This window comes from Sus scrofa, chromosome X, assembly GCF_054392235.1.
Source record: "Sus scrofa isolate SSC_HxYL_T2T_F1_AM1 chromosome X, Sscrofa_HxYL_maternal_Yorkshire_Landrace_v2.0, whole genome shotgun sequence".
Taxonomy (NCBI): Eukaryota; Metazoa; Chordata; class Mammalia; order Artiodactyla; family Suidae; genus Sus; species Sus scrofa.
The window spans coordinates 13,821,280-13,848,888 of record NC_139401.1 but is presented as its reverse complement, the minus strand read 5'-3'; the positions used below and the strand labels follow the sequence as shown (position 1 = coordinate 13,848,888).

At 45.1% G+C, this 27,609-nt stretch overlaps 1 protein-coding gene across 5 annotated transcripts in view; it reads right to left on the bottom strand.

The window, feature by feature from the left end:
- EGFL6 (EGF like domain multiple 6) overlaps positions 1–27,609 on the bottom strand; it is a 261,136-nt gene that overhangs the window by 90,450 nt on the left and 143,077 nt on the right. The window lies entirely within an intron of this gene.

Below are 27,609 nucleotides of genomic sequence, written 5' to 3'. Positions count from 1 at the left end.
GTCCAGGAACTGCTAGCTACTGGTCCAAGCTGAGAGAAAAAGCTTATGCCAAAATATAGTTCTGATATACCACTCAGCACAGTGTTTAGTCAAGGTGACTTTCATTTTTCTCATAGCAAGACTTTTTTTTTTTCTTTTTAGGGCTGCACCTGCAGCATATGGAAGTTCCCAGGCTAGGGGATCAAACTGGAGCTGCAGCTGCCAGCCTACACCACTGCCACGGCAATGCCAGATCCAACATGCATCTGCCACCTACATCGCAGCTCATGGCAATGCCGGATCCTTAACCCACTGAGCAAGGCCAGGGATTGAACCTCTGTCTTCACAGAGACCATGTCAGGTTCTTAACCTGATGAGCCACAACAGGAACTCCAGAAAGAAAGTGCTTTCTCTTCTGGTTCACCTCATCACGGAACGGTGCGTGAACTGGCACACGCTCCACTGTGACCAGCAGTTAAACAGCTTAATAAGATAGATATATTTTACAACTTCAGAAAACTCATCGGTAAGAGAAATACATACTCAAAAATATAATTACAAAATTTTCTGTCAAGTCCTACAATAGGGAATTGTGGGAGAGAACACAGAATTGTGGGAGTGAGAAGAAATTGTGGAAGAGAATGGAAAACTGTAAGAAAGAGTTGTGGGAGCAAAGAGAACTGTAAAAGAGAGTGGCTGATCAACAGGGAGGAGGAAGAATTGTGAGAGCGAATGCAGAATATTGAGAGAAAACAGATTTATGAGAGAAAGTGGAGAATTGTGTGGGAGAAAAGGAAATCCAAAGAGAATACAGGGTATTTTAGGATAGAGGATTGTAGGCGAGATAAGGAATTGTGGAAGAGAATGGAGACTGTAGGAGCTGCATGAACTGTGGAAAGAATAGGGAATTGTGAGAGAAAAGAGAATTGTGGGAGAGCTGGGAACTGTCGGACAGCATGAAGAACTGGGAGAGAAAACAAGGAATCGTGAGAGAAAAAACAGAATTGTGGGAGAGGATGGGAAATTGGAGGAGAAACAGTGACTTGTGGGAAAGAATGAAGAATTGAGGGAGAGGGTGAGGGCCTGTGGGGGCTGCCTGGCACTGTGGGAGAACCTGATTTGGGGGGACTGCATGGAATTATGGGAGCAAAGAGGGGTTGGAAAAAATGCAGAACGGAGGGAGCAAATAGGGAATTGTGGGAGCAACAGTGATGTGGTGGGGCCTGCATGGAATCGCGCGTGCAGCAAGGAATTGTGGGTGCAGTAGTGACGTGGGGGGGAGGGGCTGGGTGGAATTGTGAGACCAACAAGGAATTATGGCGCTTGTGTGGAATTGTGGGTACAACAAGGAATTGTGGGGGCTGAGAGTATAGAACTGGGATAAAATGAAAATCTAAGACCGTAAGACATTGTAGGAAAGACATTGTAGGAAAATGTGGCAACTGTGGGAGAGGCAGGAGAGTTGGAGGAGAGAAGAGATAACATGTAGAACTGTGAGCGTGAAGAGAGAATTTGAAAGAGACCGCACTGTGAGAAAGAGGTGGAATTACGAGCGAGCCCAGAGAATGAAGAATAGAGAGAGACCAGGAATTGTAGAAGCTGGAGAAATACAAAAGAAGCACTGATTAAAAAAAAAAAAAAAAAAAAAAAAGCTGAGGAACTGCAGATTTGGAAAGGGGACTCATTTGACCAGGACCCATCCTAAATTCACTTGGCAACTCAGAAAGGGTCCCAGACTTGACGTCTGCTACCCCTGGGGTCTGACAGCAGCAATTCCTAATACAGCACCACGGGTTAGCAACCTCCTGGACACCACCTTGTGGTTCCAAGGACTAGTGTTCTTTTTTTTTTTTTTTTTTTGGTCTTTTTTTTTTAGCTATTTCTTGGGCCGCTCCCACGGCATATGGAGGTTCCCAGGCTAGGGGTCCAATCGGAGCTGTAGCCACCGGCCTACGCCAGAGCCACAGCAACGTGGGATCCGAGCCGCGTCTGCAACCTACGCCACAGCTCACGGCAACACCGGATCGTTAACCCACTGAGCAAGGGCAGGGACTGAACCCGCAACCTCATGGTTCCTAGTCGGATTCGTTAACCACTGTGCCACGACGGGAACTCCCTGGACTAGTGCTCTTGCCCCAGACCAAGTCCTTCTCTCCTCACAGGCCTGCCTCTGCCTCCGTTTGGAAAGTCAGGCACAGTGGTTTAGCACCTCTTGGCTTTGCTACACCTGAGACCCTACCCTCAGCGGGCCTGACATGAGAGGCCCGCACTCATTTTTCATGTCACTTTTGGCTGCCAGTCCAGAAAGCAAAGGAACATAGGTGCTTTGCTCAGCGACATTTTCCCTTTTTTTGTGCTTTAGTTTCCACTGAATGCTAGGAAATCTGCTTATTCATCAGGAAATGGCCCTGTATCATTCTCATGCATACATGTAATGAGAATGCTAGCTTTAGCTTGGAAGCGTTATAAATGTAAATCATTGATTGTGGAATGAAAAAAAAAAAAATCTTTGCTCACCTTCGGCCAAGAGCTGAAAGCTGCGCATTGCTGCATTTATACATTGATGATTTCCTAAGTGCTTATAACTATGAGCAGGGAGATCTCCTGGTTGTAATTCAGGACTCTTCCACTTCTTGGGCTGTAATACTTTCCATATGTTGGTTGAGAACTGTCGTCAGCAGCCTTTCTCCCCGTAAAAAGCCACTAGTGGCATTCTGTTGTGGTGCAGCAGATAAAGGATCCAGTGTTGTCACTGATGGGGCTCAAGTCACTGCTGCGGTTTGGGTTCGATCCCTGGTCCAGGAACTTCTACGTGCCACAGGTGTGGCCAAAAAAATCAAACCAAAACAACCCATGCTTCCTAAGGATGGAAGATAATATAAGAAAAGGAATGTATGTGTATGTAGGGTCACTGTGCTGTGCAGCAGAAACTGGCACAACACTGTAAATCTACTTAATAAAAAAAAAGCCATCAGCTTTTGAAGATACAGGGATATTTTACTTTTTTGGTGGGAACAATGTTGTGATGTTACAGATAGCTACCTTCACTTTGAGCACCTCTACGTATAATGTGGACTCTCTAAAGACTATTATTTTTAACTTAAAGCTGTCCATCACAGGAAAAAAAAAATGTTGGTTAAATGAATACCCCTTCCCAGAAGCAAATAAGTGAAGGTTAAGTGAAAATTAAACTCTACATTATTGCGAACAGAAAGGCATTAGAGGAGAGAGCTGGGAGTCAACAGAGTTAGAAGTGGAGTTAATCAGGATTGTCACCATTCAGTGGTTTTTTGTTTGTTTTCTCGTTTTAGTCTTTTTAGGGCCATACCTGCAGCATATGGACGTTCCCAGGCTAAGGGTCGAATCGGAGCTGCAGCTGCTGGCCTACATCACAGCCACAGCAAAGCCAGATCCGAGCCTGGTCTGTGACCTACACCACAGCTGATGGCAAGGCCAGATCCTTAACTTACTGAGCAAGGCCAGGGATCGAACCCGAACCACAGCAGTGACAATGCCAAGTCCTTAACCGATAGGCCACCAGGGAACTCCTGCAAGGTACATTCTATGGATAGGACAGGTATTTCTCTCAGGCCTTCCTGTTTAAGAATCAACCATTTCTATCTAAGGCCGACTTGGAAGTTGACGGAACAACCAGTCCATCACTAGCCTTGTTCTGATCTATCTCAACTTGCTAAAGTTCACTACAATTGGCCCTCTGTATCCACAGGTTCCAAATCAACTACCTATTCAACCAACCATGGATCACAAATATGCAGGAAAAAAATTCTAGAAAGTTCCAAGAAGCAAAACTTGAATTTGCAATACGCCAGCAACTACTGATGTAACATTTCCATTGTATTCAGTACAAGTAATCTAGAAATGATTTAAAGTATATGGGAGGCAGCCACAAGTCTTTTCTCCAAGTCCATGATTTTCTTTTCTGAGGAGATGTTCATTTGTGCTGGGTATTAGATTCCGGCTATAAGTGATATCATATGGTATTTGTCTTTGTCTTTCTGGCTCATGTCACTCAGTATGAGATTCTCTAGTTCCATCCATGTTACTGCAAATGACATTATGTCATTCTTTTTATGGCTGAGTAGTATTCCATTCTGTATATATACCACATCTTCCGAATCCAATCATCTGTGGATGGACATTTGGGTTGTTTCCATGTCCTGGGTATTGTGAATAGTGCTGCAATGAACATGCGGGTGTATGTGTCTCTTTTATACGCCCAAGAGTGGGATTGTGGGGTCATATGGAAGTTCTATGTATTGATTTCTAAGGTATCTCCAAACTGTTCTCCATAGTGGCTGTACCAGTTGACATTCCCACCAGCAGTGCAGGAGGGTTCCCTTTTCTCCACAGCCCCTCCAGATGGGAGGGGGAGGGAGTGGGAGGGATCGGGAGCTTGGGCTTATCAGACACAACTTAGAATAGATTTACAAGGAGATCCTGCTGAGTAGCATTGAGAACTTTGTCTAGATACTCATGTTGCAACAGAACAAAGGGTGGGGAAAAAATGTAATTGTAATGTACACATGTAAGGATAACTTGATCCCCTTGCTGTACAGTGGGAAAATAAAAAATAAAAAAAAAATAAAGTATATGGGACGGAGTTCCCATTGTGGCCCTGCAGTTAACGAACGTGACTAGTATCCATGAAGACGCAGGTTTGATCCCTGGCCTTGCTCAGTGGGTTAAGGATCTGGCATTGCCGTGGCTGTGGTGTAGGCCGGCAGCTTCAGCTCTGATGTGACCCCTAGCCTGGGGCTGCCCATATGCCGTAGGTGCAGCCCTAAAAAAATAAATAAAGTATATACGGGAGGATGTGGAGTAGTATATGCACATACTGCTGAACAATACTCAGTATCGAAGCTGCAAAGAACTTGTGGCACAGCAAGAGAAGCATCTGGCGTTGTCACTACAGTGGCTTGGGTTGCTGCTATGGTGTGGGTTCAATCCCTGGCCCAGGAACTTCTGCAAGCCACTGGTGCAGCCAGGGGGAAAAAGGGGGAAAATCAAGAGCTTTACTTGAGATCTTAGGAATTCCAATTTGGCGGACATGGATTCAGGTAAAACCATGAGAGAGACCCAGGGAAGAGAAAGGGGCCTATAAAGGCAAAAGCCACAAGGTTGTTGAAGTTTTCTTGCAAGAATTATGATTGGCTCTGATGCAAAAAGGAAGTATTTGTCCTTAAGGGATAGGCTGTCACAAGTTATTTAGTAAGAGTCCTGTAAGTGTCTTGAATTTCTAGAACACTATGCAGATGTTCTGGATGCCTGTATTAAGACAAAAAGTGGTCAAAAGTTCAGATTCCATCTGGGCTGAGGTTTACTAAATCCAACCTGCTCAGTGGCCTCCCAGCTCCATTTTAGAGAGCTCTCTTGGCCATACTGACTCCATTCTGATTTTCCTATTTTATACATGGGACTAGAACATCCATGGATCTGAGGACCCAAAGGGGTTGGGGTGGGATATCCTGGAATAAATCCCCTGCAGATTCTGAGAGACAACTGTGTTTAGAAAGCTGTATATCGTTCATTTCCCAGGAGTGGCTTTAATTATCCTGTTATAATACCTTCAGTGAAAGAATCCTTTTAAGTATTGTGAAGAGAACTGGACTGGTGAACTTTAACTGGTGATTGAAATCACGTTTCTGGGGCCCCGAAAAGGCAGATCGAGTTAACGAATGCTCCGTATACCCTGGGTCCTGACAAGGCTGGCATCTTTGGGTGTGTGAACGCTGCCTAAGCACGTGTAAGTCAAAAGCTGTGGCCAAAATATGACAGAGCAGTGGCTCGTTGACGAGGGAACAGTAAAAAAGAAGACTCCTGGCTGAGGCTGAAAATGAAGACCTGGAAAAGATTAGCCCCCAGGGGTGAGAGAAAATATTCCAAACTGTCCTCCGTCTGCTGAACCTGGGCTTAGAGTGACAACCACAGGCTTCAGCAAGATCCTTTCAGCAGAGGAACAGGAACGCTCTATTTGCAGGTATTTGCACTGGAATCTGTCTCCAGTTTCATGATCTGCTCTAGTGGAGGAGAGGCAGAGATATGCAAACGCGGCACATGTGTGGGGTGTACAATGCCCATCTGTGAGATTAAACCAAGAGCCAGTGCCAGCGCATGCACCCACCAGAACCGAGTTACCAAAACACTGGTAAAAGTGTCTAACCTCAGCGCTTTCACCAAAGCAACACTGCCCAAGACTTCTTTCTACATCCAGAACTATTTGGGAAGAATTCTCAACTGTTATAAGAAAGAGGTTTTTGGAATTGATGGTCTTTTACGTATTCATTTAAAGTTCACTTTAAAAGTGTATTTGTTTAAATTGCTCAGTTTTAGATAGATGAAATTCACAAGGACGAAAGTATACACGTGTGATGAAAAATGCGCCCCGTTCCTTCTCTCTCCAACCACACGGACGATGTCTCCCTGAGGCCTGGGTGACTGGAAAAGTTAGGAAAAGCCCCCAAGCTTCTGTGTTCCAGGCAAGGGCTCCCTGGAGGAACCACCTTTCCCCAGAGGGAATTTGTGGATAAATTCCTTGTCACCTAAGACAAAGCCAGACACAGATCTGAAATTCCCAGTTTTTTGTTGTTGTTGTTGTTGTTGTTGTTTGTTTTGCTTTTTTGCCTTAAAAATGATTCACGGAACTGTGATCCCTCAAAATAAAACCCTTGATTAACCAAACTTTGGTTCAGCGCCTCCCCTTCCCTGAGGTTCTGGAGCTTCGTCCTACTCTCAGCTTGAGCCAACAGATGATCCCACCTGAGGACAGGCAAGGACTCAGGGGCAAACCGTCTCTGACAATTGTCCCCTGCCCTCCCTTACTTGGTTCCTTCTCGCCTTGCAAACTCTTCCCTGTGGAAGAAGACCCCTTTTAAATTTAATTAGGTTCCATTTGTTTATTTTTGGTTTTATTGTCATTACTCTAGGTGGTGGAGAGAAAAAAAATGCAATGTATGTCAAAGGGTGTGTTCTGCTTACATTTTCCTCGAGAGGTTTCATAGGACCTGGGCTTATGTATAGGTCTTTAGGAAACCATAAAAAGCCTTTGGAATGGATGGGCAATGAGATGCTGCTGTACAGCACTGGTAACTAAGTCTAATCACTTCTGATGAATCTCTACCCGTATGTGTAACCGGGTCAATATGCTGTACAGTAGAAAATTGACACAACACTGTAAACCAGCTATAATGAAAAAATAAAAATATATTTAAAAAAAACCTGAAAAGACAACTCACAGAATGGGAGAAAACCTTTGCAAATGAGCTGACCGACGAGTGATTCATTTTCAAAATATACAAACATCTCATAAAGTTTTATATCAAAAAAACCAAACAACTCAATCAAAAAATGACTAGAAGACCTAAATAGACATTTCTCCAAAAAAGACAGACAGATGGCCAAAAACCACATGAAAAGATGCTCAATATCCCTAATTATTAGAGAAATGCCAACCAAAACTACCATGAGGTACCATCTAACACCAGCCAGAATGGCCATCCTCAAAAAGGCTAAAAATAACAAATGCTGGAGAGGGTGTAGAGAAAAGGGAACCCTCCTACACTGTTGGTGGGAATGTAAACTGGTGCAACCACTGTGGAGGATAGTATGGAGGTTCCTTACAAAGCTAAATATAGGAGGTCCTCTCATGGAGTGTCAGAAATGAATCCGACTAGGAACCATGAGGTTGTGGGTTTGATTCCTGGCCTCGCTCAGTGGGTTAAGGATCTGGCCTTGCTGTGAGCTGTGGTGTAGTTCGCAGCTGCAGCTTGGATCCTGCATTGCTGTGGCTGTGGCATAGGCCGGCAGCTGTAGCTCTGATTGGACCCCTCGCCTGGGAACCTCCCATATGCTGCGGGTGCAGCCCTAAAAAGAAGGGGGAAAAAAAGGCTAAATATAGAACTACTGTATGATCCAGTATTCCACTCCTGGGCATCTATTTGGAGAAAAACTTAATTTGAAAAGATACATACACACCAATGTGCACTGAAACACTATTTACAATAGCTAAGACATGGAAACAACCTAACTGTCCATTGACAGAGGAGTAGATGAAGAAGATGTGGTCCATATACACAATGGAATACTATGCAGCCATAAAAAAGAAAGAAAGCATGCCATGTGCAGGAATATGGATGGACAAACTAAGTGAAATAATTCAGAAAGAGAAAGACATCATGAGATCATTAATTGTAGAATCTAATAAAAAATGATACAAAAGAACTTATTCACAAAATAGGAACAGACTCAAAGATATCAAAACCTAGTTTATGGTTACCAAAGGGGAAATGTTGGGGAGAGGGATAAATTAGGACGTTGGGATTAACATATAAAATAGGTAAGTGACAAGGACGTACTGTATCGCACAGGAAAATCTACTCCATACTGTGTAGTAACCTATATGGGAAAAGAATCTGAGAAGAAATGGATGTATGTATATGGATAACTGATTTACTTTTCTGTACACCTGAATAACACAACATTGTAAGTCGACTATACTCCAATACAATTAAAAATAAAAAGGAACCCTATTAGTCTAACACTTGAGAGATGGCAGATCTGTGCTGGAAGGGTTCTCCCAGGTGCAATCATTTCCTGTACCCCACCTCTATAATCCTTTTGAATCAAGTTCCAAATTACGAAATATGGATTTGTTTTTCATTTGAAACCTGTCTTCAAATTCTACCCCTTGCAAGTAGTCACTATTCCCAGTTTCTCAACCATCCTTCCCTAGATGGTTTGTATTGATAAAACGATGTCAATATTTGCATTGTTTCTACTTATTTCCACATAACAGTGTAGTTTAACATTCCTCCCTGGATGTACACATGGATGACCTTATCGTGTTTGAAGTCTATAGTCTCCTATGGCATTTTATGGTTGCACCATCATTTATTTCAACAGTCCCTACTGATGGACATTTACATGACTTACAAACTATAACGGGATGAATTATGCATATATCCATCATTTTGTACCTGTGTACGTCTCTAAGAGAAATATGGAAAGCAGACAGGCTGGGTGGGGCGGGGGAGGGGTTGGTCCCTGGAGAAAGTCATACAGGCTGGGACTTGGGACCCGGGACCCTCGGCTGCAGTGCTTGCACCTGGATGAATGTCTCCTCCAGCAAGAGAACACAAAGAACTTCTAAGGGACTACAAATCACTATGTACACGTGCAGTCAAGGCAAATGATGAACAAGATACAAAGACCAAAAACCCAACAGTCAATTCTGAGAAGCCAGGAGCAAAAGCAGGCTACCGTGCATGAACCCTGCACACAGCACCGCCAAGGGGGTGGGCAGACCTCCTGAACCACTCCTCTGGCCCACCCCTTGGACCTGCCCTGACCTTCACCCCACTTAAAGGGCCAGCTTGGCCCCCTCAGTGAGCAAGGACACTTGTTGCTTGTTTTCACTCCTTCCTGCTGCGGCAGGTGCCCCAATAACGCCTTGCCTGAATTTCTTGTCTGGCCTCATCAATGTCTATTGATTAAAGAGTCTAAGAACCCAGGTTGGAAACAAAAGAGAACCAGGTACTGGCTTTCTTGACAGAAGAGAAGCCATGCTGGGCCTAAGCCATTTTGTGACCTAAGCCTGGCTACAGAGCCTGCCCAGGTCTAATTAATGACCTTAAGGGAACGAAAGAATGCAGAAGCATTGCCTGTTTTCACCCAAGAGAAGGAACAATAGCAAAGATCAATCGTAAAGACTCCCAGCTCTGTTTCAGTGGTAAAGATCAGCCTGAAATGTTCAACCACCAGATCAGCTGGAACCTAAGCGATGACGGTGCTGACCTGTTCTGATGCTCAGGACTTCAATCAACTAAAACTTGGACTGTGGGTCACCCAAGCCTCTTTGTACCCTTAGCGTAAAATTTCCCCAATTTTGCTGTTCTGGCAGACACTGCTTTGGGGAAAAGATCTCCCATGTTCTTCTTACTTGCTCCACGTAATAAATCCTTTCTTCTTCCAATCTTTGGCTTGGTTTTGACTTTTGACTTGACACCCACTAAGAGGTGAACCCAGTTTTTGGGGAATTTGGGGGCAGGAACATAGGTATTTTAATTTTGCTAGATTGAGCTTCTTAGAACAATCCAGCACTAAGGGTCAATTTACACTCCACTGACCAATTCAAAAAAAAAAAAAATAGACAGAATCTTGGGTGCCAACTCAGATTTACTGAATCGGAGTTGGTATTTTACCAAAGCCCCAAGTGATCTGCCTGTACATTCAAGTATTCAAGTTTGAGAAGCGGTCCGTCCCCTCGCCCCCCCCTCCCCCAGAGCACTGGTTCTTACCCGGCCAGATATTGGAATTCCCTGGGGAGCTTGAAAGAATTCTCATGCCCAGGACACACCACAGATTTGGGAAATCAGATCTGGGGGATAGAGGTTGGGGAACCAAAGCATCAGGATTTTTGTTTGTGTGTCTTTTTAGGGCTGCACCCACGGCATATGGAGGTTCCCAGGCTAGGGGTCAAATTGGAGTCGTAGCTGCTGGCCTACACCACAGTCACAGCAACGCCGCATCTGTGACTTACACCACAGCTCAGGGCAATGCTGGATCCTTAACCCACTGAGCAAGGCTAGGGATCAAATCTGCGTCCTCATGGATGCTAGTCGGGTTCTTTTCCACTGAGCCATGACCGGAACTCCAGGCATCAAGATTTTTTTTTAAAGCTCCCCAGTGCTCTGTAAAATGTGCAGACATGGCAATGACCTTAGAAAATGACAGTTATAAATGATCTCTTTTATTATTACCTGCCTTTTTTTTTTAATTGAAAAAGAGGAGTGAGAAAAAGTGATTAAGCGTTCCAATGAAACGTCTGACTTTTTTTCTGGCTGTGTCTAAGGCATGCAGAAATTCCCAGGCCAGGGACTGAACTTGCCACAGCAGGGATCTGAGCCACAGCAGTGACAATGCTGGGTCCTTAACCACTAGGCCACGAGGGAATTCCTATATTTCCATATTCATATTGGTGGTGGTATGAGAACTGTTATCCTGAGGTCATGTGATGTATAATTGGAGGTAAAGCCAAGGGTTACATTTGTGGTATTCTAATTAGATTAGCTCCTGTGTCTTGGAGAACTGGGATGCTTGCTGTGGAAGGATGCAGTTACAAAGAACAAAGCCAGAGCTCTGTATTCCTCCATTTGGGTTGGAAGTATCACAGGAGCTCATGAGATTTTCTGTGCATGTACTTCCCCATCCTACCGCTACTGAAATGGTCTACAAACAACGATTGACTCAGTAGCAATGAACATCCCCAGTGGCCAGACTGGTCCTGAAAAATGCCCCCCCTTTTTATTTTGCTTTTTAGGGTCACACCTGCAGCATATGGAAGTTTCCAGGCTAGGGGTTGAATCGGAGCTACAGCTGCTGGCCTACATCACATCAAGGGATCTGAGCTTATACCACAGTTCACAGCAAGGCTGGATCTTTAACCCATTAAGCAAGGCCAGGGATTGAACCCACAACATCATGGTTACTAGTCAAATTCGTCTCTGCTGCACCGCAACGGGAACTCCCCTCCGTGCTTCTTGGAGAAACAACTGACTCCGAGTTTGGGCCAGAAAACGTACAAGATGAGCCTGTGGACTCAGTCCCTGACATTAGGCTTTTGATCACCAAGGCACCCATTTCAATGACATCCATCTCAAACAAACATAGCACCAGCTGTATCACACAGCCACTGGCAAACCACCTAGACAGAGTCAGGCTGCCCCTATCCACGAAGTTCCCCTTTTAAAAACCTGGAGTGGGCTTGAGTGACTCCCTATTTCCCTTCCCACTTCCTCATCCCTGCTCATACTCTTTATACTTGCCAATAAAGAGTAAATCCAGGAGTTCCCATTGCGACGCAGCAGAAACGAGTATCCGTGAGGATGTAGGTTCAATCTGTGGCCTTGCTCAGTGGGTTGGGGATCTGGCGTGGCCTTGAGCTGTGGTATAGGTTGCAGACGTGGCTTGGATCTGGCATTGCTGTGGCTGTGGCATAGGCCAGTGGCTACAGCTTCGATATGACCTCTAGCCTGGGTACTTCCATATGCTGCAGGTGAGGCCCAAGAAAGCAAGAAAAAAAAAAAAAAGGAGCAACTCCACCAACTTCTAGATCTCCCACCTTCAGACCCTAATAAAGGTAAAACCCCAGGATGGTGCTTCCTCCTCTCCCTACTGCAACCTCACTGTGTGGTCCTTGGCTGGGCTATGGACTCCCTAAGACTTGTCAGTAATCTTGGTTCTTCAAAGTTCCCTGATGGTTGCTGCCAAGGTGCCTTCTGTCACCCCACAAGGGCTGGTCCAGCCACAATGCTGGCTCTGGTCAGAGAAGTGGCGGGGGGGAAGGGATGGCTCATCAGGTAGCGTGGGACGGCCTCAGGCATTCGTAGCCCACAGCATCACTCTCAATGGACTGACATGACACAATAGCCCCCAGAACATCTTCTGATACCAGAGAGCAAGGACACTCTCCACAACAACCAGGATCCTGTCACGAGACTCAGGAACCAACCTGATAAAGCTCCCACTGGCCAAACATGAGCTTGAATAATGGTAATAATCGTGATGGATCAAAATCCATCACATATATTTCAATACACGAGTTCACAATAATGTATAGAATGATGATGACAACTGTCACCTTTCCAGAAGGACTGGACACCTGTGATAAATAAAGAGAGTGGCAGTTCCCTGGTGGTCCAGCAGGTTAAGGATCCAGCTTGGTCACTGGTGTGGCATGGGTTTGATCCCTGGCCCAGAAATGTCTGCATGGCCAAAAATAAAATAAATGAAAGAGAAAGAATCAAAGACTGACCCCCACCTTTCCCCTATGAGCTATGCCAGTGAGTAATAAGTAGTAAATGAGGAAAATCTCTCTTGATAAAAGTATTCCAACTAATAAATGAAAACAAAGGGTACAGTTAGAAAGCAACTACTTTGTAACCCCCACAGTTTTCCTGGGTCAGCAATTCAGGAGTGTTTTAGCAGGGTGGTTCTGGCTTGAGGTCACAGCCAAGATGTTAGCTGGGGCTGGAATCATCTGAAGGCTTGACTGGGGCTGGAGTCTCTGCTTCCAACATTGACATGGCTGGCAAGGTAATGCTGGCTGTAGGTGGGAGACCTCAGCTCCTCCTCATATGGGCCTGTCCCAGGCTGCCTGAACACCCCCATGGCATAGTGGCTGGCTTCTCCTGCTGAGTAATCCAAGAGAGAAAAATGGAAGTGGCACAATGTCTTTTATGATAAAACCCCAGAAACCACACATTATCACTTTGGCTGTATTCTGTTGGCGCAGACCAACCCTGACACCATGTTGGATGGGACCGTACAAGCATGTGAATAACAGGAAGTGTGTATCACTGGCCCCCATCTTGAAAGCTGGAAACCACGAGGGTGCAATCAGCAAGCTCCACACTGTGAAAACACTATGATTCAAACAGTTTCTGGTCTTCACTGGATAAGTTTTAAGCCAAAGAAAGGAATGGGCAGGGAGGCTATAGATTGAAAGAGACTAAAAGGACATCAAATTTTTATTTTATTTTTTAAATGAATATATATATATATATACATATGCTTTTTTTTAGGGCTGTACCTGCAGCATATGGAGGTTCCCAGGCTAGGGGCTGAATCAGAGCTGTAGCTGCTGGCCTATGCCACAGCCACAGTAAAGCCAGATCCAAGCTGTGTCTGGGACCTACACCACAGCTCATGGCAACGCCAGATCCTTAACCCACTGAGCGAGGCCAGGAATTGAACCCGCAACCTCATGGTTCCTAGTCGGATTCGTTTCCACTGCGCCACGACGGGAACTCCAGGACATCGAATTTTTAAATATGAAAAAGACCACTACAGTGTCTAGGTACAGGTGTGTGGGTAACTGAACTGTTAAAAATTATAAGGAAGTAATCACTAGAAAAGCCAAAATGATGGTTACTTACGGAGAGAGGGTGGGAAGGGACTAGGCACAGAGCAGGGGTGCCTAGCAAAACTGTTCATCTGGCAATGGTTACAAGCAAAAAGGTGCTTAAGGCATGTATTTGTTTTATGTGATTTCCTGTAGTCGCCTTCTATTTTACTTTATTTATTTATTTATTTTTGTATTTTTGCTATTTCTTGGGCTGCTCCCATGGCATATGGAGGTTCCCAGGCTAGGGGTCTAATCGGAGCTGTAGCCTCTGGCCTACGCCGGAGCCACAGCAACGCAGGATCCGAGCCGCATCTGTGACCTACACCACAGCTCACAGCAATGCCAGATCGTTAACCCACTGAGCAAGGGCAGGGACCGAACCCGCCACCTCATGGTTCCTAGTCGGATTCGTTAACCACTGCGCCACGACGGGAACTCCCTATTTTATTTTTTAATTAAAAAATATTTAGTAATAACAGGTACTATTTACTGAGTGTTAGCCATAGCTATGTTTTATTTTACAATGAAAATTAAAAAAAATAGAAATCCTCACCCTGAGGTACAGTGTTAAATCTTCCTAGAGATAATTGTTTTACTTTCTGCAGAAGTTCCTTAAATACTAGAAATTAGGAGGGCAGAACCTAAGTCTTTTTTTAAGAAATTTCTTTCAAAAGCACAAAATGAAAGGCAAGCACGCCAACCTATTTACAACGTTTCTACATTTTTGCCCCCACCACTCTGCAAGGTAGTAAAAGTAAGAAATTTCAAATGACTTCTCATGAACTATTTAAGAACAAAAATATCCTCTCCTCAAAACCAGGTCCCTGTACTTGAAATGGGAATAGGAAATTGAATGTGATGGAATATCCTTCTACCCTTCTTTCATGAAAGGAATTTTCATTGCACGTAGCACCAGTATCACAGGCTTGCCTTTTGAATGAAAGAATGAACTCCATTTCCCCTTCACTCCTCTGTCAATCAGCTGGAGCTATCCCAAATGTGAACCTGACAGCTAAAGAGGTAGGTTTTCGTATTTCCTTATAAAGCTGGAGAGGAGGAGACAGGATGAAGATGGCAAAATAGAAGGACTGGAGCTCGCCTTCTCTCAAAAACAACAGAATTACAACCAAATGCTGAACAACCTTCAACCAAATGTACTGGAAACTTTCAAAAAGATATCCTACTCCAGAAGACAAAGAAGAGGCCACATCAAGATGGTAAGAGAGGCAATTATGTGATATAAGCAATCCCATACCTCATGGGTGAGAAGCCCAGAGGCTGGAAAGTAACTGTATCACAGAGACTCAGCTACAGCAGTGAGAGTTTTGAGCCCCACGTCAAGTTCCCATGCCTGGGGATTTGGGATTGGGAGAAAGAGTCCCTGGAGCATCTGGCATTGAAGGCCAGTGGGGCTTGTGTGCAGGAACTCCACAAGGACTGGGGGAAACGGAGACCCCATTCTTAAAAGGTGCACACAGACTTTCATGTGCACTGGGTCCCAGGGCAGGGTGGAGGTTCCATAGGAATCTGGTTTGGACCTGACTACAGTTCTTAGAGGATCTGCTGGGAAAAAAGGGGGAAGAACGTTGGAGGCAAAGGTCTCTGGAATATTCATCACTGTGTGTTCCTGGAGAGGTGGCCATTTAGGGAAAATCTGCACACACACACACATACACACACACCTCGTCAGTGCTGAGAAGCCCCAGACCAAACAATATTCCAGGTGGGATCACAGCCCCACGCATCATTAAACAGGCTGCCTAAAGACCCCCCAGGTACACAGCCACCTCTAATCTCATCCAGAGACAAAGCCCCACCCACCAGAGGGATAGGAATCAGCCCCACCTACCAGTGGGCAGGCACCAGTCCCTCCCATCAGGAAGCCTACAGCAAGCCCCCACACCAACTTCAGCCACAAGGGGGACAGACATCAGAAGTAAGAGAGGCTACAACTCTATGGTCTGCAAAAAGGAGACCAGACCAAAAAACTATAAAAATGAAAAGGCAGAGAACTACAACTCAGATAAGGGAACAAGAAAACCCCCCAGAAAAAGAGCTAAGTGATCTAGAGATTAGCAGCCTCCAGGAAAAAGACTTTAGACTGATGATGTTGAAGATGATGGAAGACATTGGAAATAAACTGGAGGCAAAGATGGATAATTTACAGCTAACACTGAGCAAAGAAATACAAGATTTAAAACTTAAGCAAGGAGAGATGCAAAATACAATAACTGAAATAAATTCATTAGAAGCAACCAACAGCAGAATACAGGAGGCAAAAGAATGAATAAGTGAGGTGGAGGACAAATTAGTGGAAATTGCAGATGCGGAACAGAAAAGAGAAAAGAAGATTGAAATGAATGAAGACAATCTAAGAGAACTCTGGGACAATGTTAACATCCTTATTATAGGGGTGCCAGAAAGAGAAGGGAGAGAGAAAGGGACATAAAAAATATTCCAAGAGGTGATAGCCGAAAACTTCCCTAAAATGGGAAAGGAACCACTCACTCAAATCCAGGAAGCATAGTGAGTACCACAGAAAATAAATCCTTATAAAGCTGGCGAAAAAGAAAAAAAAGAGAACAATAATTACTTAGCTATTGGAGCTAAAACAGAAAATATCAAATCAAATCAAAACTCATCTTTTTTCTTAAGTGAAAATGATTTTGCAGTGGAAATTGGGTATCTTTGAGTTTTCTAAAAGCCATTAACAAGTTGGGTGCCATTCGTTTTTGGTGGAAAGAAATCAGTTTCTGATCAACATCCCTTCTTCAACCAATCCCCTGGGCAGCTGAGTTCCCTGTGTGCTTACCACGCTGAATGTCCTACCCTCATTTTCAGGAATGTTTGAAAACCTGGAGAGCAAGACAGGAAGAAGAGCCCCAGTGAAAGTATCTCTGGGATTCGTGGGGGCTGGGCCACAGTGCAAGAAATTTCTGGAGCTTTTCCCTGCATCTGTTAGAAGTGGTTCCAGTCGGTATTGCCTCCACCACAAACAGGGTTTTGCTCCTTTTTTTTCTTTCCTTTCCTCTTCACCTCATCTGTCTCCTTTAATATTTTAAAAACTGAATTTTCTCATTTTGCATTGGTTCAGGAATCTCAAGTCATGTCAAATTACCTGGGCCATGTGGGTAGTTAATCCATATTGTTTGATAAGAGTGAATGTCAGGGAGCTCCCCCATGGTCTAGCGGTTAGGAGTTGGTGCTTTCGTGGCTGTAGCCAGGGTTCAATCCCTGGTCTGGGAATTGAGATGCCACATCAAGCCACTGCACACAATGCGATTCACACCATCATTATTGTATATAAATTTAGTTGAAATCAATTTGATAAAGACTAAAAATACTTTATGTTTCAGGGTATTTTTTTTCCTTAGGCATCAAGTATACAACAACAATATGGTAGCTTTCCATTGGTGGCATTTTGAGCAGGTCTTAGAGGCACAGAAGCTGATTATCAAACTACAGGACACCTCCAAGGAATCTAAAGAAACAGTTGGAATCTAGATTCTGACCAAGAGAATTCTTACCTGTGTCCAGAAGCACATAAGCAGGCAGAAGAGGGAGGCCACCCATTAGGACTGCCTCTTGTAAGTTTTCCCTGCATAATGAGTGTCCACCTTTGCTGAGCTGGGATGAGCTAACTGGTAAACCCATCACAGGACTGATCAAGTGGAATGACAGAGGAGTGGCACTCCAGGTATTTCACTGGGGAGTATTTCACTGGGAATTCATTCTTGAAATTTTCTCTTGGAAAAAATATTCAGAGGAGCTGGCTCAAACAGTGCAAGTTCCACGCACTGCTCCAGGTAGCACTTCCCAAAGGAGTTTTGCATCAGAACCACCTGGTAAGGGAGTTAACAACACACATGCATGGCTCCATCCCAGACACTGATTCCTAGGTGTCAGGTGAAGTCAAGGCAGTTCATGGAGCAAGCTTCCTGGGTGGTTTTTGTGTCTGTTCCCTGCTATCCTCTCACCACAGCCTTCATTCCCCATGGGCTCCTATCCTAAAACACATAGGAGGGATTCACTGCAGGCTCATTATTAATAAATTTGGGGACAAACATCCTAGAGTTCTATCAACTCTTGTGAGAGGACGGCAATGGTGAGGTGCTTATGTAGCTTGAAAAACTCCCCAGTTGATTAAAGCATTTGAATCATTTCTCCACTTCAGCCAAGAATCACCGTGCTACAGTTTATCCCTTGATTATATAATCCATCAGAAAGCTGTTTAACTGGGCAAAAAATGTTTTGATCCCCAAGCCCCTTGCCTAAGAATTGCTTTTCAAAACGTTCAGAGTTGCAAGTGTCCATTAGTCTTATTAAAAGAACAAACATATTAAACTTGTTTATTTTTCATGGAGTCACTGATGAGGTCCTTGCTCACTTTTATACTGTTCTTAATAATCTTTGCTAGGATTGAGGAGAATGGAACTCCCTAAAAATTAGTTTATGCTTTATGGATGCTGGATCATATAACTGCCTGTGTTTCCCTTTTTGTCTTGGCTGCTTGGAAGCTCAGGACCAAATATGTAGCCACAGTATGGAATGCTGAGAAGTTCACTCGATTTTCTTTGGCCCAATTTCCTAATTTACTTTTAAAGTTAACCTTATCTCTTATGTTTAAATATTGTTCCAATTGATACATTTAACATATACTTGTAGCATTCAGTATATCTGATACAATGGATGAGAAGTATACATGTAGTAATCAACATATTTGTAGTGAATGATGAATTTGTAGCATTTGATGAGTTTCAAAAGTACATAATGTCAGCGTTCCCACTGTGGTGCAGTGGGTGAAGCTCAGGTCGCTATGGAGGCATGAGTTCGATCCCCGGCTGGTCAAAGTGGGTGAAAGGATCAGGCATTGCCACAGCTGCAGTGTAGGCTGCAGTTGCAGCTGGCCCAGGAACTTCCATATGCTGTGGGTGCGGCCATAAAAATTTCTTTTAAAAGTGTGTAATGTTTTGTAACTGTTCTAAGTCCATTCTGGGACGATAGCCTGCTAGAAACAAATGAACAGAACCACAGACACCACTGCTTTCTAGTTGTAACTGATGAAATACTTGGTCATTTAAAAAGAATACGGCTGACTATCACCGGGGGAAGTGGAGGCCAGGATGGGGACTAAAGTGAACTCAGTCCGCACACTGGCTTTTCTAAATAGTTTCATCTAGGGCCTCCCAAAAGGGGATCCCTTGGGGAACCTGAGGTATCACAATGCCTTTGAAATCTGGAATGAGAGGTCTGTAGCTCAGCTGCACCCAAACTGATGATCCTTTCGAGATTTCCAGGCTTCTCGCAGATGTCTGATTCATCCTTGTCTCTAGTGCCTTCTTCCACCACCACCCCCTGTGTGGGCCACACTCATAGCGTGGAAGTTCATGGGCCAGGGATCAAATCCGAGCTGCATCTGCAACCTACGCCACAGCTGCAGCAACACCATGATCCTTAACTCACTGCACCAGGCTGGGGACCTAACTGGCAATGACAGAGACAAGTCGGATCCTTAACCCACTGCGCCATAGTGGGAACTCCTCTAGTGTCTTCTTGAGATAAATGGGGAGCCCAGAAATAAATAAAAAAACTTTTAGTCTTTGCACATATACACATACGTGCATATACACACGTTATATAAAGTGTATTTTAAGAAAAATAACATTTAAAAAGGAATAATTCTTCTTTATAAATGCTTCTGTTTCTTCTTTTTCCTATTGCCTATGGTGGTAGACATTTTACATGGTGCATGTATTTTTTTCAAAAATAAGAGAATGAGCATTCTATAAATATCTGCTTTGAATCTGGACATACTTTCTTCTTCACTCCGGTGAAATCCTTTATAATGTACCAGAAAAGGAGGCCCCCAATGTCCTCAGCCTATAAAATATCCAGAGGTATTCAAAGCTGCCTTCAAACTGCTGGAAACCATACCATCTGAGACCAGTCCCAAGAGGAATGGCCTGGGCCTCACATATGGGGAAGCTGTTAAAACCTCGTCCCAGAAGTGTTCAGTCTTCCCTCACTCTGCAAATCCTGCTTTCATGTGCGTGAAACATGTCTGGGTAGAAATAGAATGTGAGCGGCTCGGAGGCTGCTGAGACCCTGTGAGTGGGTGGCAAGGGCAGCTGGGGGTTGGCTGGATATAAAAGAAATGGAAAATAATGAGCCTGTACTTGACCGGGTTTGCCGGCTTAGCTCTTCCTAGCTTCCTTCCATTCCATTCAGAGAACTGACCTTAATAAGCCAAGTGCCCCCAGAAGGGTTGGAAAACAAGCAGAAAGAAGGGTCTAGGGGCATAGTTAATGAAGCGAGAAGAGTACCAACGCCACTTTGCTGCACGCTTAGACGTGTGCTCTAGGATAGAACTCTCTGCAATGATGCAAACATTCCATGTCTGTGCTGTCCAGGACGGTCACCAGCAGTCACACCCGTGGCTACTGAACACTTGAAACATCGCTAATGCAACACAAGAACCAAATAATTTTATTTCACTTTAATTAATTTAAATTGCCACACATGGGGAGTGGCTACTCTCCGAGACAGTGTAGCCTCAGACTATTTCGCGAGGATAAGAGCATATGATTTGGCTCGCATAGGTGCAAAATGCTAGGTCAGTTCCATACCTATTTCTTCACAACTTTCCGGTTCTAAGGTTGTGGTCCCTGAGGATTTGTCTCACTCCGAATAAGTATGCCTGCGCTCCAGCTTCTCCATCTGTCATTCTTGCTAGAGGTTCCTCCTTCGTGAAGAAACATGTTGTCTTTCTTCCCCTCCTGCTTCTTGCACAGAATGCCAGAGAACAGGGCTGCCTGCCAGCGCTCTACCCTAAGGCTTAACTCAAGAGGTTGAGAGCTAGTCCCTGGGGCAGCATTTGCTGAGACAGATCTCTCCAGCAGAGGGGCTGGGGCCATCTGCCTTGACACGACTCAGCTACCTTCTCCAAATAAAATGTCAGGTGAACTGAAATGACTTACAGATGAGGAATGTAGGTCAATGGCGAGGGTGAGAGCCTGAGAAAAGTGCAAGCAGCTTGACAACAGCTCCTTCTAGATTCATTTGAGCCGGACCATGTGATGGTTGAAAATCAACCCAGGAGCCTAAATTTGAGCTTGGTCACTAAGTCACTTTAATGCCCCACAAGCACTAACTCTGGTGGTCCCAAGCCCAATGAGGAACTTGGCCCAGAACACAAGCTGTGGTCAGCCATCATGACCACACTTTAGGGTCCTGATCTGGATCACAGCAGGGCCCTCAAATCCCTAACTCTGAATGTAGGAACTCAAAACTAGACCCAAAGTGCATGAAAAACAATAGCGTGTGTATCTACCCATATGATAATTTAAAGAACAGGGATTAGTGGTTACTACATGCCAGGCCCTAAGCTGGAAGCTGGGAATACAGAAGGAAGGAAACTAAGCCTCGGCCTTCCAGTTGCTCACTGTTTAGTAGAAGAAAAAGCAGAAAAGACCCAAATGTTGTACTGGATTGGGGTAAGGACTCTCATGAAAGAGTGGGTGGGATACTGTGACAGCATATGGGAGAGCCGGGATTCAGCCTAGGACTTCACCAAGGGGGCTTCCTGGAGGCAGTGGCACAGGAACTGGACCTGAAGGCAGAGTAGGATTTGGCAAGTGGGCAAGGGCATTCTGGACGGCAGCATTTGTCCAAAGGTAGGGAAGCTAGAAAAGCTTGGTATGTCTTGCAGTTGGTCAGACAGTATATTCTGGCCCTTAGCAAATAAAGTATGCTTATTTTAACAACTCAGGTCACACAGAACTGCCTCACTTAGAAAGCCAAATCAACCGTTTTGCTCCAAATTCCATGCCCCAGAGACAGCCGCTGTTGAGTGTTTGATGTATCCTTACAGCCCGTAGAGAGAGCTTTGCCCCAAGTAACTGATCAATAAGGCTGGTTCCATAAGGTTGACACTGTGTGCCTGTGTGAAGACACATGTACGGAAAGGCCACAATGTCCAGGTGCAGCTCCTGTGTCCTCTCACAGACACGTAGTTGTCCATGTGTTCCTGGACGTCTCCTTACAAATCCAAGCCTAGACACCATCAGAGTGAGCCTTGACAGCTGGTTCAAGGTCTTTATTGTTGAGAAGTGGTCTTAAGCACAGAGCTCTGAGGTCCCTGGATGTTTTGCCTGGGTGGTTAGTTTTATTTATTTTTATTTAAAAATTTCTACCTAAAAAAAGGAGTTCTCATTGTGGCTCAGCAGGTTAAGAACCTAACTAGTAACCATGAGGATGAGGGTTTGATCCCTTGCCTTGATCAGTGGGTTAAGGATCCCGTGTTGCTGTGAGCTGTGACGTAGGTCACAGATATGACTCGGATCCTGTGTTGCTGGGGCTGTGGTCAGCAGCTGCAGCTCTGATCTGACTCCTGGCCTGGGAACTTGCATGTGTCATGGGTGCGACCCTAAAAGGCAAAAAAAAAAAAAAATTCTTTTTTTTCCTAACAAGACAAAAAAGAAAAATTTCTTTTGGCTGCACCTGCAGCATGTGCAACTTTTCAGGCCAGGGATTGAGCCTGTGCCATGGCAGTGACCCGAGCCCCAGCAACGACAACACCGGATCCTTAACTGCTAGGCTACCAGGGAACTCCTGAATGGTTGGTTTTAGAATCTCCCACCTAAGAATCTCAGCCAGTTGAGGGCTATGTTCCATGTGAACCCTTCAGGGACTCCCCTTAGGCAGGCTGCCTTGGAAGCCCTAAGATGCCATTTAAAATCTATGTTGTTCTTTATCCCTTGTTACTCAAAGTATGATGCATGGACCAGCAGCACTGGCACCCCAGGAGCTTGTTAGAAGTGCAGAATCTCAGGCCACATTGGATCAGAACCTGCCCTAAAGTGTCCATGTGATTCTGATACATGCTACAGCTTGAGAGGCTCTGGCCCAGTCAACACTGTGGTGTGCTGTGAATTTCTAGTAACCTCGTGTGACCATAATGACCGTTATCAGCTTATTGGACCAATAAGATGAGGACTGGAAAATAAAATTCTTTTTAGCAGTTGCAGGCTGACTTGGGTTCTCTTTGAGTCTTCCATGCAGAGTTGGCCAGTAAATGCTCTCTTGCTCGCAGTAGCCCTTCTCCGTGTGGGACTGGATTTTTTTTTTTTTTCTGCTTTTTAGGGCCACACTTGTGGTATATGGAGGCTTCCAGGCTAGGGGTCAAATTGGAGCTGTAGCCGCCAGCCTACACCACAGCCACAGCAATGCGGGATCTGAGTGCATCTGCGACCGATACCACAGCTCATGGCAATGCTAGATCCTTAACCCACTGAGCGAGGCCAGGGATTGAACCTGCATCCTCATGGATATGAGTTGGGCTCGAAACTGCTAAGCAACAGTGGGAACTTCTGGGACTGTTTTTTTTTAAAGACAATTTTTCTAAGAGCAGTTTTAGGTTCACAGAGGAAGGTTCAGAGGGTTCCATATGCTCCCTGCCCCCCCACAGCCTCCCCCACAACCAACACCCCCAGCAGAATGGGACATCTGTTACAAGTGATGAACCTACATGGACACAACGTCGTCACCCACCATCCAAAGTGTCCATTAGGGTTCTTTTTTGGTGTATGTTCCATGGGTTTGCACAATGTATAACAACAACAACACATCTGCCTGTCATTATTGGGGCTGGATTTGGAGTTAATAACTACTGGGAAATGCTAGGTATTCCTGGAAACACAGCACAGTGTCTGCAGAGAGCCCTGACGTGTCTGATACGCATGGCTGTCTTAATCCTCCAATTCCCTTTTGGAGGTCTGCCAAGAAGATACAGCTGAACCTGTTATGAATTTGGAACGACACGCGGAAAGTCGGGACGGCCAAATCTCATTCTATCATCCCCCTGTTGTCAAAAACTGCGCAACTGTTGCTTGGAGACGAAATACAATCTGTAGAAGCTTTTTGGTTCTTCTTTACCTTGATATGATTTATCAAGGGGCTTGGCTGCCAACCCTCTTTTTTTTTTTCTATTCTTATGCATAATCTTACAGTGTATAAAAATAACAGATTTTTAAAAACAGTTAGCATGGCTCGCTAATAGTACAGAATATGCGCCAGAACCCATTTCATTGCAAGTGAAAGCGTTGGCTAAGATCAGCAGTTTTAAGCCGTCTGTGGGACCTCTTGGCGTGGCCTTCATTTACCCCAGCAGATGTTTAGATCTATCATTTTCTCTTGCCCTCCAAGTCCCGTAGGGTGATATGGAAGCACCCCAGGCGCCCCCTGTAATGTAGAGGCTCTGCATCAAAGCTGGGGAACCCCAAGTTTAGGATCCCCCCCCCAATCGCTTACGTGGGAGACAAACTCTGAAGGGAGACATTATCTTTATTGTGCTGGCTGGAAAATAAATCAGCCCTTGGCCTCAGAGGGAGACACCATGTCTGTCTTCCAAGGCTGGTCACTACACAGCATCCTTGGACAGCTCATTGGAAACGAAAGATGGCAAGAAATGCAAGAGACCTGCAGAGAATTGCCTCCCAACAGTACCATGTCCCTTTAGGTGCCTGCTTAGATGTCTCCTCTTATTTATTTATTTATTTATTTTTGTCTTTTTGCTATTTCTTGGGCCGCTCCCGCGGCATATGGAGGTTCCCAGGCTAGGGGTCGAATCGGAGCTGTAGCTGCCAGCCTACACCAGAGCCACAGCAACGTGGGATCCGAGCCACATCTGCAACCTACACCACAGCTCACGGCAATGCCAGATCGTTGGCCCACTGAGCAAGGCCAGGGATCGAACCCGCAACCTCATGGTTCCTAGTCGAATTCGTTAACCGCTGCGCCACCACGGGAACTCCAGATGTTTCCTCTTTAAAACAGCCCCCCTGTGCCACTTGCTATCCCGGCCACTACTTTATGTTTCTGCATAGCGCCCATGTGGTCAGGCCATTCAAGACAGCTGCTCTCTATACAGCCCCTGCTGGAGCAGTGCCTGCTTCACTCCCTTGACTATCCAGTTCTCTTAAACACAGGGATTAATTCGTTCCTGGGAACTGATGAGCCCGCCCTATGCCAATTCCTCCTATAAATAGTGGTCTCCTTCTCCACCAAGGAGCAAAGACTGCTGCCATATCCCATTGGCCATCTGCTGTAAATGGTGGCGTGTCGCTTTGGAGTCTTTTGCTCATGATCCCTTGCCAAAAAAACCATCGATGCCTCTGTCACTACCTCTGGGCTCTTTCTTCAGTCTCAGAGCTGGGCAACTACAAGGCTCGCAGGTCTGCAGGGTGCAGCCCAACAGCGCCCATCCTATCCTGATAATACATTACAGTTATTTGTTGTATTTACATTTCTTCCACGAGAATGCAGACTCTGTGAAGGCAGGGTTTTGTCCCTGCTGTAGTACCACGGTTTTAAAATGTTGCTTGGCATGCAATAGGTGTTCAATAAATATTTACTAAATTAGTGAATGAATGTATAAAGAGGCTGTCATTGCTCTTTGTCCTGGGCAGTTTACATTGAATGCGAGTACCATGTGCATCTGTACTTACAAACCTGTCTCCAAAGAATTATTCCACAGTCTGCTCAATAACAAGGAGCCCCGCAGTACCCAGCATCCCTTAATCACCTCACATTCTTAAAGCTCCTGCCAAGTTTAGGAACCAAGGTCAAGGTTTAGAGCAGAGGTCTCATTTCAGCCCTTTGGAGGCAACAATACAGAAAGGGAAAGGGCAGACACTAGGACTTGTGCCTTTGGAGAAAGCTCAAGGGCCCAGTAACTACATGTCCAGCCCTCTAAGCCATCAGAAATCTGAGGCTGGGCACAAAAGGCCCTGGGAATGAAGAGATGATGGTAGGGAAAAGAGACCACAGGCTCAAGCAAACAAGACCCTAGCACTGATAGGGACTTGATTGTGAAGGACGAGGAGAGCGCTCACTGGCCAGGGACTGAGGAAGCCCGCGCCCTGGTTCCTCGACACATCAAAATTACGGGCTGTCTCTGAGAGCTGAGCACACCCAGGATGCCCACCACAAGCCCCACACCCTTAAGAATGATTGTGGATTAGAGTTCCTGCTGTGACACAGTGGATTTAGGATCCAGCTGTGGCGTAGGTCGCACTGCAGCTCAGATTCCATCCCTGGCCCAGGAGCTTCCATATGCCGCAGGTGCAGCCAAAAAGAAAAGAAGAAAGAATGCCTGTGGATTCATAATGAGCTTCAAAAGAAGAGGGTGATACTTTTCGTTGAAAACAAGAAGAATTAGAGACACCTGCTCAGAAGAACAAAGGGAAGTGTGCAGATTACTAAGCTAGTGCCTCTCAGCCCCAAGCTCGCTCTGCCCTGAGGGGACAGCAGAGGGACATGCAAGACTGGAGGATGGAGAAGGCTGCCCTCCTGTCTGCTGAGGTTCCTATTAGTGCCTCCCCAGCAGCCTGGCTCCAGTTTCTGCTCTTTTCCTACATACCAGACAAGCCTTATCAGACCTGCTCAGTCACATAAGAGTCATCAGACCAGATCAGAACCCAACTCGGAGGTCTGGGCTGCAGTCCCACAGGGACCCTCCTGCCATCTTCTAGGTTCACATAACCCCAACCTCTTGCCACCAAGAGGTTGTACCACCTTACACCAGCCAAATTGCCATCATCAAAAAGTCTACAAATGATAAATGCTAGAGAGGGTGTGGAGAAAAGGGAACCCTCCTGCACTGTTGGTTGGGAACGTTGGTACAACCATTAGAAAAAACAGTATGGAGTTTCCTCAAAAAACTAAGAAGAGAATTACCATACGATCCAGCAATCCCACTCCTGGGCATCTACCTGGAGAAAACCATGACTTGAAAAGATACATGTACACCAATATCTGTTGCAGCACTATACACAAAGCCAACACATGGAAACAACTTAAATGTCCATTGATAGAGGAATGGATAAAGAAGACGTGGTACATATACATGATGGAATATTACTCAGTCATAAAAAGGAATGAAATCATGCCACTTGCAACAACATGGATGGACCTAGAAATTATCATGCTAAGTGAAGTTAGTCAGACAGTGAGAGATAAACATCATAGGCTATCACGTATATGTGGAATCTAAAAAAAAGGATACACTGAACTCATTTGCAGAAAAGAAAGAGACTCACAGTCTTTGATAACTTATGGTTGCCAAATGAGATAGGTTGAGGGGGGAGGGATAGGCTAGGGGTTTGGGATGGAGATGTTCTAAAATTAGGTTGTGATGATGGTTGTACAACTCTAATTGAAACTCGCTGAATTACAAAAATGCATATCAGAATTCCCGTTGTGGCTCAGCGGGTGAAGAACGTGACTGGTATCCGTGAGGATGTGGCTTCAATCCCTAGTGGTGTTGCCCCAGGCCGTGGTATAGGTTGCAAATGCGGCTTGGATCTGGCATGGCTGTGGCTATGGCTCAGGCCTCAGTTGCAGCTCCAATTCTATCCCTGGCCCTGGAACTTCCATATGTTGCAGGTATGGCCCTAAAAAGAAAAAAAAAAAAAACAAAAAAAACACATATGAGGAGACAGGTTGGGGGGGTTGGGATGGGCTTGGGGTTTGGGATGGAAATGTTATAAAATTGGGTTGTGATGATGGCTATACAACTATAAATATAATAAAATGTATTGAGTTAAAAAATTCACTCTGTTAAAATAACTGTTACGAGCTCTGTTTTCCTGATTGGACTATGACTGAAACTGGAAATACAACAGTGAAAGGCACAGTGGGTCACAGCATTT